At 38.7% G+C, this 13,526-nt stretch overlaps 1 protein-coding gene across 1 annotated transcript in view; it reads right to left on the minus strand.

The window, feature by feature from the left end:
• COL4A4 (collagen type IV alpha 4 chain) overlaps positions 1-13,526 on the minus strand; it is a 138,716-nt gene that overhangs the window by 118,621 nt on the left and 6,569 nt on the right. The gene's annotated exons all lie outside the window — the stretch shown is intronic.

Raw genomic sequence — 13,526 nt, forward strand, 5'->3', positions numbered from 1 at the left:
CTCACAAAAACATGCCCATGCTGATACCCGGATCTCACACTGTCAGCCTCCAGAACTGTGAGAAATAAATTTGCATTGCTCATCAGCCACCCAGTCGATGGTGTTTGTCACAGCAGCCTGCAGTGACTAGGACAACCACTCAAAAGTGCGTATGTTTGCCTTGGGCTTATGATTGTCCAAGAGCTTCCACATCCATCATCGCATTGAATCCTTAAAACAGAGCTTGGATGGGAGGAGAACTGGGGCCCAGACTCGGGCTGTGACTTCTATGCCACCCTTGTCCCTCTTTTCGTGTAGAGCCTTCTCCTCTCTGAAACCTCCTGTCCAAAGGAGCCTTATTTCTCCATCCTCGGCCCCTTCTTCTTGCGTTGAGATGCTGATAAGCATTACAGAAATCTACAGTGCCGTGCCTCTGCGTGAGACCCAGGCTAGGAGATGGGAGACTGGGGGTGGGTCCGGCCCACACTCACTGGCCTCCACACTAAAGTCTCCCTTCTCCGCGACCCTTCTCTTGGAATTCATGACAATTCCAGTAAAGGCCAGGGTGGCATTTCAGTGTAGTAATGGAGTAAATCAGAAAATAAAAAGGGGAAGGATGTGTTAAATAGAGGGAATAAACTGTTTTAAATCAAATTAAAGTATTTACAACAGCTGTTGTTTAATCAGGTCATTATCACTTTGGACATTTGTAAATAAGGACAGGTTACATCTTATAGCAATTTTGGCATCCGTATATATAGTCTCATTAAAATTGTAGGCAGGGTAGGTTTTTCCACATTTTACACCGAGCAAACTGACTCAGAAATGTTGGATAACGTGCCCAAAAGGCTGTAGGCAAAGTGGCTCGGAGGTGGCACTTAGGACAGATCTGAATCCCTGTGACTGTCCCTTCTCCCCCCCACCTCATCCCCCACTTGTTCCTCCTGCTGCTTAACATATTTAAAAATAAGGCAATTCCTTTTTTTTTTTATACAGCAGGTTTTTAAAAAAATAAGGCAATTCTTTTTTTATGTTTGTCTTTTTTTTAATTAAAGTATAGTTGATCTACAATGTGTTAGTTTTAGGTCTACAGTAAAGTGATTCAGATATATAGATACACACATTCTTTTTCAGATTCTTTTCCATTATATATTACAAGATACTGAATATAGTTCCCTGTGCTACACAGTAAGTCCTTGTTGATTATCTATTTTATATATAGTAGTGTGTATCTGTTAATCCCAAAGTCCTAATTCATCCTTCCCCTCTCTTTCCTTTTTGGTAACCATAAGTTTGTTTTCTACGTCTGTGAGTTTTTCTGAGACTGTTCCTGTTTTGTAAATAAGTTCATTTGTATCATTTTTTTAGATTCCACATATAAGCGCTATCACATGATATTTGTTTTTCTGTTTGACTTCACTTAGTATGATAATTTCTAGTTGCATCCATGTTGCTGCAAATGGCATTATTTTATTCTTTTTTATGGATGAGTAATACTCCATTGTATATATATACACCATATCTTCTTTATCTATTCATCTGTCGACGGACACTTAGGTTGCTTCTATGTCTTGACTATTGTAAATAGTGCTGCTATGAACACAGGGGTGCATGTTACCTTTTCGAATTAGAATTTTCATCTTTTCCAGATATACGCTTAGGAGTGGGGTTGCTTTTTTTTTCTTTAAAGAACAATTCAAAATTAAGAGTACTTTGCAGTTTCCTTCACTTTCGCTCCAAATAAATAAGACTTGGCTGCATTTCTGAAAGAATTGCGTTCTCCTTCCCATCACCCTCTCTCCCTTCACTGCCCATCAATACATGTTCATCAGCTCCAAAACTTCTCATATTTGTCACTATTTAACATTTCCCTGTCTTAATTCCCAACATTTTTTTTAGTCACCTCGAATAATCTCGTATTAGTTTCCTACTGCTGCTGTAACACATGACCACAAACTCAGTGGCTGAAAACAATACAAATTTATTCTCTTATGGTTCTGGAGGTCAGAAGTCTGAAGTAGGTCTCACTGGCAAAAGATCAAGGTGCTGGCAGGGCTGTGTTCCTTCTGGAGGCTCCAAGGGAGACTCAGTTTCCTTGCTTTTTCCAGATTCTAAAGGCTGCCTGCATTCCCTGGCTCATGGTCCCTTCCACCTTCAAAGCCAGCGGTGACCAGCTGAGTCTCTCCCTTGCTGCAACCCTCTGACTTCTGCTCTTTTCATCCCATCTCCTTCTCGACTCTCACTCTTCTGCCTCCCTCTTTCGCTTCTAGGGACACTTTTAATTATACTGGGCCCACCCACATAATCCAGGATAATTTCCCCATGGCAAGGTCAGCTGATTAGCAACCTTAATTTCATCTACAACCATAATTCCCCCTTGCTACATAGCAGAGTACATTCAGAGGCTCCGGGGATTAGGATGTGGACATCTCTGGGGGTCATTATTCTGCCTACCCCACTCATGAAGTGCATTGTCCTAACTCTCCTAGTTATAGGGACCCTGCTGCTCTGGACATATGAGAAGGTTTTTGCTATTCAAACCCAGTGAATAGGAGAGCAAGAACCTGTGGCCTTGTGCATCCTCCCATTGGGTGATCATGTGGGTGCAGCTGGCGGAGAGGAGAGAGGACTGCTGTTTAATAATAAAAATGAATCGCAGAATGGCAGCAGGCATAATCCATAGATTTCTGGAATAACTGGGCTTTTTGACATGTGAAGCATTCAGATAATTTACACCTGCAGAACCAACCTTTAGGGGAAATTATTAAATAAAAGCCAGTGATCGTACTTGAGGACACTCACCAGGAATCTGTGGCCAAGGGCTTGATCCACCTGAAAGAGCGCCTTACCAATGCCATGTGCACGAATTACTTCATAGTCAAATCTTGGTACTTAAAAAAAATTCTGCCACTCTTCTCTTCCAGAAGACTCTCATCTACAAGTGAGGTTCTATGTCCTGGGTTTAAAGTCTGTATATGTTAAATATAAATATATCTCTTAAAACAGAGTATGCATTATAATGTTGAAAATAATTACTTTCATCATTCAGAGTTAGTGATGGAAATATTTTCTAAAAGGGAACTTCAACAGTGTTTTGACATAACAATCTTTTCTTAGCAATGGTTAAACTGAATACTTAATTTTTAATTCTTAGAAGTAAAAATATTCTCAAATTCTTTACATCATAAATATATTTTTGAGAAATGAAAAGATATATGTATGTAATGTTTGTACAAAAAATATTGCTTCATTTTGCTAAGGGGAATTTTCTTCTATTTAATCTTTTCTTTTAAAATTCCAAGCTACAATTCTTTCAAGTGCTTTTTTTATTTTTTGAAACTAAAAAGGAATCCCCTAGCATAGAAATACACATTTTGCCTACATACAGCAAATACATATCAACATGTTTTTATGTAAAATGGTACAACATTTTGGCAGGTCGTCAAAAAGTTAAACATAGAGTTACCATATGACCCAGCAATTTCATTCCTAGGTGTATACCCGAGAGAACTGACAACATATGTTCACACATAAACTTGTACATGAATATTTACAGCAGAATTATCTGTAATAGCCAAAAAATGGGAATGACCCACTTCAACTGATGAATAGATAAGCAACATGTGCTACATCCATACAATGGAATACTATTCGACCATAAAAAGGAATGAAGTACCAATCCGTGCTACAACATGGATGAACCTTGAAAACATTATCCCAAGTGAAAGAAATCACATACTGTATAATTCCATGTATATGGAATGTCCAGAATAGGCGACTCCATAGAGACAGAAAATAGATTAGTAATTATCAGGGGTTGGAGAAGGGGAGAGTTGGGGTGATGGAAATGTTCTGGAACTGGATAGTGATGATGGTTGCACAACATTCTAAGAACACTAAAAACCACTGAATTATAAACTTTAAAAGAGTAAAAGTGGTGTGTTTTATTTTGTGAACTTTATCTCAATTTTAAAAAAGAAAAAATATTTTGACTCAAAGAACTGTATGCTTTGATAAAAGATCTCTTTGGCTGAACGAACTGAAATGTCTCATCTTTAAAACTTTGGCTTCTCTGAAGACCTGTATCTGTAAGAATTGGGTAGCGAGAAGGAAACTGGGAGTGTAGAATGTTACAAACTATTTTTAAACTTCTGGATAAAATCTGGATAAACTCACTCAGTGTTGCATTTATGAGAGACTAGTTTTCCAAGTAAGTGGTGGAACAACATTCCATGATAGTTTCAAAACCAACTAGGAACAGAAACACTTTGAGTACCTAGATCTTCTCCCATCCCTAAATACATCATTTTAAATATTTTTTTACTTGCATTCCAGAAGCAAGTCTCAGTAAAACAAATTATTGTTTTATGAGGAATACACAAATTGGTTTGAATCATTCAAAATGTATTTGATATTTTAAACAAATAGGAAACAGTCAAAAATTAAAGAAAACCACAGGTATTTGCATTTTAACCAAAAAATAGATACATCATGCAATTATTCTCCAGACGTATTGTGATAAAGCATGCATCAGGGGATTTTGTTAAAATAGTGTGTTGCTGTGGTCACCTTTCAGAGGAAGGATGTCTGATGGTGGCCCTAACACCTAGGAGTGTTTCAGTACACTTTAATTGAAAAGATGGCTGGGTGGATAGATGGATGAATGGATGAATGGACAGCTGAACCAACCTGCAGGAACCTAACTGGTCTCCCATTAGTCAGTGGGACTGTCCAATGTGAAAGGACATTAACTAACAGTGAGAGGACACTGCTATGCTAGGAGTAGCCAATGCATTCCCATCACCATGCACTTAGTTACTATATAAGCTCTATGACAATAGGGATTTCATCTTTTTTTATTCACAGGTTTATTCCCAGTGCCATAATAGTCTCTGAAATATAATAAGTACCCAATGTATATCTATTGGATGAATGGACTTATAGAAGACACTCTGGGACCTTTCAAATGTGAATCAAATATATTTAATAGGGGATGTAAGATGAGGCTAATTTTGAATATACAAGAGGGTAGAAGAAGGGAGAATGAAGGAGATGGAGAGAAAAATCATAATGGCATTGGAAGAAGTAATGAGAAACCAACACTTACTGATTATACGTAGGACTCTCTGCCTAGAGTGTTGCCCACAATCAAGTCACCTCTTTTCACCACAGTTTAGTTAAGTATTATTTTCATTGCGTAAGAAAAGCAAACTGGAATTCCCTGGCAGCTGTCCAGTGGTTAAGAATGCCATGCGCCAGGGTTCAATCCCTGGTCAGGGAACTAAAATCCTACAAGCCCCGCAGCACAACCGAAAAAAAAAAAAAGGACACTGGATCAGTTTAATTAATTGTAAAAAGTTGTGGAGCTAATAAATGGCAGAATCTGGATTTCTGGACTCCAACATATGTCCCTTCTCCCAACTGACACCCCAGCCTTCAGACTTTTCTGCTCTCAAACTTCCATTCGAATTTTGAAAAACCTATTTGAACCCTCTATTCCTTTTTTAAAGTTAACATATAAAATCTTTATTCTTTTTATTGCAAGGAGTATAATTTGGAACATTGTAAATGGTTACCTATAAAATAAAACTGTTGCAGCACTATGTTAGCTGTAGCCAATACATCACAATGCCAGGCAACCTGATTTTCACCATCATCAGTATAAAATACATGCACACGGTTTTTAACATTATTTTTCTTCATGATTTTGTATTGACATTCCACTCCCCCACATATATCCTTATGCAATATAATTTTATACTTGAAAATCATATTGATCACCCCACACTTCTCTGCAACAAAAATATATATAAATTCAATATTTTTTAAATTTCTTATGATCACAAATCTCTGAATCTTAAAAAAGATTTTTCTCCTGGATTGACTTACTGTTATGATTATTAGTAGTACATGATTCATCAAAAACATAAATAAATTTCAATCTTTATAAACAATTACTAAACATTAAAAGTGAAATTATATTGGAAATGTCATTGGCAATGAATGAAGTGTGCTTTTTTGTTTCTCAATTAGTTTATTTAGCCCTAGAGTAATAATACTTCTTACTGGAATGAGACAGGTTCAGCAACAGTGTTACTTCCATTTTAATTTTTAAAGCTGTAAAGCCTAATAAAACTTATTCACAAAGTTCAGAAGTTGTGAATGGAAGGAATTTGTAACACAAATGTCACTCAATTCTGAGAACTTCTCTTGAGTTGTATATGAAAAGCAATATAGAATTTATCATCAAGAATCATTCTGAAAGATCTACCAGTTGATAGAGTCTTCCTTCAATCGTGATGAAAACAGAAAGTGGGAAACCAACTGGCCCAGGGGATGTGCAGCCCAGAAGGTAGATGCCTTCTGTTCTCAACACCCTTCATCCGGCCCCACAAACAGTCTGGACAAAGCAGGCTGGTAACATTTGGGATGGATGGGGCAGAGGGATGGGGTGGAGGTATGCCTTTCTTTTGAAAAGTAGAAGGACAGTTGTGAAAGGGGTGGTGAGAACCTAGACCAAAGGCCCATTTTCAGATAGAACTATCCTAAGAAAGAATATCTGTAACAGTTGAGAAACTAATTCCTTTAATTACTTGTCCAAGCTGCTGGCATAACTTTTAAGAATCTTTTGGTCTCCCAAGGGTACATGTACCTCAGTTTGGGGCTCTCTGCTTTAGACGAGCTGCAAAAAGGAAAACCACTGCCTTGTTCACCGTTTTACCTAGAGCAAGCCTAACATGACTACTTGCTCACCCCACGCATCTGTCTAGCCTGAAAACAAAGCTACAGAGGAGTCGCAGAGACTTTAGGACTGTTCTCCAGCCTAGGGTGCAGCTCCTAGGTCACAGCTAAGTAAAGGCCCATCTGGCTGTCAGCTGGACACCGTGAAGAGCGGTGTGTACAGTACTCTACAGTTCCCAAAAGGCTGTCACACATGGTATCCACAACAGTCTACGAGGATTTCCTTTGTTGCAACTGCCTGTGTTAAGAGCAAAAAACCTTTGGTCTCAACCATGCTTTTGATGACACCAAATAAAAACACCCCATCACTCAGAACAGCATCCCTCTAACCTATCTTCTCATAAACAAAAGGCTGTCATCACATAGGAGTGGCCAAGACAGTATGTTTCTAATTGGAGTCTATCAAAAAAAAAAAAAAAGCCTAAACAACCCAAATGCAATGCCACTAAAACATCTGCAAACAACAGCTTTGGGAGAATGCCTACCTTGGAAACTTTTTCAAAACTTCTGTACCTTTCAAAGGGTATGCTTTATTCTGCCAACTGTTATTCTCAAGAAGGGAGTGTTGAGTGCTATGGAGTGCTGTATCAGAGTCCCCTAAGTTCCCACCTTTGGCTCTTAATTGGGGGGATGACCAGGTTTTCATCACCTGATTCAATCTCCCCAGGCACACGGAAAGTTGGGGAATAACCAAAGCTTGACCCAACCCAGAGCTTGGCTTGGTAACACAGAACTCTGGGCCAGAGGATGGTACAAAAACATCTGAACCAGTCTTCTGAAATTAGGACACTGAGAGAAGAAAGGGAGATGAGGGAGGAAGGATGCATCCAGTACATCCTGAAGTACAGCCAGGCGTTAGAAAACTGGGACAAGTCAAGGCCAAGTGCAAGCCTGAGTTTAGAGGAAACAGATAAGCTAAGTAATCAGAAAAAGCTGTTTCCAAGAGAGGAAAACGCAAAAAGAGGAAGACAGATGGTCTCATGAGAGGATGAAAAAACCAGCTCCTTCCCGAGAGCCCCCCCAATTCCTGACGCAGTCTTGTAGTCAATTCCCTTTTCTTGAGCGAATTGACCTGTGCAGCTGAGTCCGATAAAAAGCACTGTCCTCATCACAGCTGATCCCAAGGCTGCGACATACCTCAGGGAGCTCATTTGAAGCCACCCACCCCCAACAGGGAAGCTGAACGCCCGTGCCCTGGGCCTTTTGACATCCGTCTCCCTCACTGACCAAGTCCATAGGCTCTTGCCCAGCAGTGTATTTATATCAGTAATTTCTAGCATGCATATTCAGCAGATATCATTGTGTTCTCTTCCTCCAACTCCCAGGGATTATTTTTTTTTCTTCACTCCTTTATGGAAATTCCTGGACTCCAATTCCCCTGGGACTCCTTAGGAGTCTGTGCCCAAAGTTTTCCAAAGGCTAGGTCTGGGAACAGGATCTGAGATCTTCCAAATCATTCTCTGTACCATGGGGAATTTGTTTTCTCTGCAACCCAATCTTGAATAGAAATACACCGTGCTGGAGCTCTCATCAATTGGGGGATGGGCGGGGGGCAATGGCCAAGATTGGAGGACCAGATAAACAGGAGACTGAGCAGTGGAATCTTCCAGTCACAAAAGGTAGCAGAAATATAATGTCTTTTCTTTTCCCAAGTAACATTAAGTCTCTGAGCTCTTTTTAACAATATCTGTTCTTTCAGGGAAATCATTTCTTATTAACTCAATGACTACACAGTCTTTCCTTTGACTTTCTGACACTGAGCTATCTGAAGACTCTCTTTCCAAGGCTAAATTTTTTGGATGGTCTGAACACCTATTTTTATATACCTTTATCTTTCCAAAATAGAATTCCTAAAGGCTCAGCTTTTGTAAAGGTATAAGCAAGGGGCCTCAGGGGTTAGAAAAACGCTCCCAGAAAAAGAATGGCATGCCTGGTGGCTGGATATCTACTTTGAGGCTTACGCTTTCCCTGTTAAGAGATCACCTGACCTTTTCCCAACATCCAAGTTGGTTACTTTCTAAAACCCCATATCTTTGGGTTGACTCTACCTGCAGACTTTCAAAGCCTTCATGTTGATTTCAGCTTTTTAGCGAAAACAGTCAATCCCGTCAAACATCACAAGGTTTTTAAAGCAAGTCACAAATCTGTGTGGTCCATGACTACTGGAATGTGGCTGGAGCATCCCGTTCCCTGAGGAGGAACCGGGAAAAACTTGAGAACTATGCAAGTAAATTCTTGAGAATATCTCTAAGTTCCAACATGAGTTCCAATCCAGAATGTTGCTGGATTCCGGCCAAGCTTGCCCCCGCCTTGCCTTCCCTCTAGGTTCAGCTGAATTGTTTGAGAGTGCTGCACAGTCCTCAGTTGACCTTGGAGTTGACTTTGCTAGTCCAGGGCCAAATGGACCATATCTCAGCTAATCTACCATTCTGCCAATATAGGCTTTTATTATCATTTTTCTCCATGAGGTCTCCTCCCAAAACCAACAGAACATTTGACAACAATCTTAATAATGTCACCACGTGGGAAACACGTGGAGGTGATATAGGTTCCACAAATACACAACTGATTTTCAAAACCAGATGTTCCCTTTACCTCCAAGTTAAGAATGACATTCTTAACTCAGAATGCTAGATGTCTCTTGTCAAAAGCACTACTCCCCCAGGTTATTCTTGGTCTGTGATTTTACCTGCAGGGCAGGGGTGGAGCGACTCTGGATTCCCTAGACTTTTCAGACCTCTGAGAGCTGCCTTTGGGGTAAACTCTGGCAGTAGCACCCCTTGATTCCACTGGGAAGTGCCCACCCCCAACCAACGTACTGAAAGGCTGGCATTTGCTTTTGATGGCTTCTTCCCTCCTCCCTAGAGACCCGCTGCCTTCTTCTCCTGGTACCTTGTGGTCTCGTGGTGAGGGACTGAAAGCAGGACTGTAGAGTTACAAAGACTTGTGTTCAGATCTTGATCACTTACCAGTAAAACCCTGAGCAAGTCTGTACCCACCCTGAGCTCTTGGTTTCTCAGTATGTAAAATTAATGCCTGAGAGAATTACAAGAGTCACAATCCGTGCCTAGCACAGTCTCTGGCATGTGGTAGCAGCTCGATAAATGTTTATTTCCTCCCTTCCTAATTTGCCATGCAGGCAAAACGAGCTCCCGAAAAATTAGAGAAGGGTTAGAAAACTGGGAACTGGGGCAAGCCTGGCAGACCTCAGGAGGGGGGCAACACTTGATCTGGGAAGGAAGGAAGATCTGGGCAAATGAGAAGGAGAAATAAGCTGTGACAGTCTCTCCTAAAGTACCTTTTATAATGTCAGGAGAAGTTATCAAGAGGGATGACTCTTCAGTTAGTGTAGAAGAAGGTATACAGGAGGACAAGTCTAGTCAGAATCAGAGTTAACTGGACTCTGAGAGGACACTTAGGAAAAGGTCAGGATCTGGTTTTATCAACCAGAGAGCTAGCTCCTTCTGCCATGCCCAGCACCGCTGCTGCTGCCTCCCCTCCCCGCCCTTCCCCTCCTCCTCCTCTTCCTCCTCCTCCTCTTCTCCATCACCATCATCATCTTCCTCGCCATAAGAAATTATAATAAGCGGCATTTTCAGCAGGCAACTTATATGCTAAGCCCTGTGCTAAAGGTTTAACACAGGTCTTCAATCTTCACAATAACCCCATAAGGTAAGTAATATGACTAGGTCCTTTTACAAATAATGACAGTTAGTATGAGACATTTCCAGGGCTCAAACTCTAAAGCTTCCCTTATTAACCACTACACTGCACAGCTTCAAAATTCATGAAAATTCATGGGTAAGTTTCGGGGAATTCATCTCCGGAAAGAACAACTTTAGCCTTCAATATAGTAGTAGCAGGGAAAGACATTTATAAATGCAACAGTGCACTATGATACGTAGGCATTCAGTTTCCTGTGAATCCCAGAAAACTAGAGTTCTCCTGTGAAGGTCTTTATGTTTGGAATTTCAACTCTAGAAACTCCTATAGGACAGTTGGAGATCTTAAAGGCACCATTTCTAACTAGATTATAGGAAAGTTAAAGCATTTCAGGCAGCTATGTAAGCCAAAAAAAAAAAAAAAAAGAGAGAGAGAGATTTCACAAAAGTGTTCAAATGAACTTTTAAGGTTAAACAGAAATACTGGGGCAGGTGTGCAATTGGTTCCAAGAGAGGAGAAAAGCTTTGTCTTGGTGGGGAAGGAGCACTGCATTCGTGTGAATCTTGGGCCCTTTCTAAGGAGAGCTTAACCACCTGCTTTTCCTCATGGTTGCATCCTGTCTTGTGCCCACCCCTGTTTGCCTTGCTACCAGCAGGAGTTGGTTCTAGAGACTGAGTCTCCTAGTGGCTTCTTCCCTATAGGACAAGACCTGGAGCTAGACTCCTCTAGGAATGCTTCTGCCACTCTGGAACTTAATGAAAGATTCAAGGGCATCCCTCAAACCTGGGCTTCAGAACTATGCCATCCCATAGTCTGCTACAGACCATAAAACACAGTCAGTGTTTCAGTGTCAAATTTACACATCGGAAAATAACTCAGCAAAGCCGAGAGAATGTGCTGTGTACTGGATACGGATGTCATGTGGGCAGAATGGCCAAGACAATCAGTGGTTGGAAGTTTCACAGAACCATAAAGAATTCCATTATTAAAGTAAGATTACTTTCCCACTAAAATTTGAAAATGAGAATTTTTTGAAACTTAAGAAATTAAGGATAAGAAGAGGTCTATGTTAAATTTTTACAACTACAACTTTACACATATGGGAATGAAACAAAATAATACATAGAATCTTAAATACATAAGAAAATCATAGGATTTGTAAATTCAAATCCACTAAATATGTAGTAAGTTAAAATTTAAAGTGATTTTCTATTAACTAGCCTGGCATTAACCAAACAAAAATTTTTTGGAATCATCTCCATATACCTTTGATACAACATAAAAAACACCTATGATTATTATTCATTCAAGAAATATCTGTCAATATATGTCAGTCTCCCATTTTGTATCAAATGCCATGCTAGGCACTAGGCACTATGGATACAAACGTGAATTTGATTTACCTGAACTCAATATTCGGTAAATCAAATTTTCAACTTACTGAATATTGAATTCAATTTGAATTCAACTGAATTCAAAAATTCAATATTACTTTTAAGTAGATTGGGTAAAGTTAAAGATGCATATTATAATCACTAAAGTAACCACTAACAATAATGCAGAGAGATATAACTAGAAGTCAAAAAAAATTTAAATGGAACACTAAAAAATATTTGATTAACACAAAACAATGCTAGGAAGAAGAAAAGGAACAAAAAACAGATGAGATAGATAAAAAGTAAATGGAGAGATGGCAGACCTAAAAACAGCTATAGCAACTACATGAAAATGCACTAAAAACTCCTATTTAAAGGCAAGACATTGGATTTAAAATAGAGAAAAGAAAAATCCAAGTATATGCTGCCTACAAGATACAAATTTAAATTAAAAGACACAAATAGATTGAAAACAAAAGGCTGAAAAAAGATACACCACACAAACCGTAAGCATAAGGAAAGCAGATGAGCTATATATATATTTTTAAGGTAACAAGTGGATTTATTTACAGAGAAACACATTCCACAGACAGCGTGTGGGCCATCTCAGAAGGTGGACGAGCTATATTAATAGCACATAAAATAGACCTCAAGATGGAAAGTGACACTTAATAATGATCAAAAAGTTAATATATCAGAAATCTATAAATATTACAAACATGGGCTTAAGAGCAGAATTTCAAAATACATGAAGCAAAAACTGAAAAACTAAAGGGAGAAATAAATAAATTCTCAAGCATAGTTGGAGACTAACTCTTCTCCTGGTAATTGTTAGAAAAAGGTAGAAAATATCAGTCAAGACACAGAAGATCTGAACAACACTATCAACTACCTTGCCCTAATTTATTTATATATAACACTACACCCAACAACTGCAGAGTATATATGCTTTTCAAGTAGATATGGTATGTTCACCAAGATAAACTAATTATATAATAGAACATAAAACAAGTCTCAATAGATTTCAAAAGACTAAAATCTTGCAGAGAATTAAATTAGAACTCAACAATAAAACATATAGGAAAGTTCAAAATATTTAGAAATTAATCCACCCCAAGTAACCCATGGGTCAAAGAAGAAAATATTTTGAACTAAATGATAATGAAAACAACATATCAAAACTTATGGGATACAACCTACCCAGAGCAGAGAAAGAAACTAGATCTATAAATGTGTACATTAGGAAAAGAGAAAAGTCTAAAATCAATTATAAGTTCCTATCTTAGGAAACTAGGAGAAGAAGAGCAAATTAAACCTAAAGTAAAAGGTAGGAAATAATAAAGATAGACGAGGAAATCAATAAAGGAGAAAATACTCAAGCAATAGAGAGAAATCAATAAAACCCAAAGTGGTTCTTTGTTTTTTTTGAAAAGGTAAATAAAATAGATTAACTTGACAAATTACCAATGTCATAAATGACAAAGAGGAAACCACTACAGATATATAGACAAATAAATTTGGCAAGGTATAAGAAATGAACACATTTCATGAAAGATGCTAATTATCAAAACTGGCACAAAAAGCAATAGAAAATCTGAATAACCCTATAACAGTTAAATTCATAATTAATTAAATTTGTAGTTAAAAACCTTCCCCAAGGAAAACTCCGGGACCAGTTGGCTTCACTGGTGAATTCTATCAAGTATTTAAGATGGAAATAATACCAGTCCGTCACACACTCTTTCAGAAAATAGAAGAGAGAACGTT

The sequence above is a fragment of the Eubalaena glacialis genome, chromosome 1 (genome assembly GCF_028564815.1).
Source record: "Eubalaena glacialis isolate mEubGla1 chromosome 1, mEubGla1.1.hap2.+ XY, whole genome shotgun sequence".
NCBI lineage: Eukaryota > Metazoa > Chordata > Mammalia > Artiodactyla > Balaenidae > Eubalaena > Eubalaena glacialis.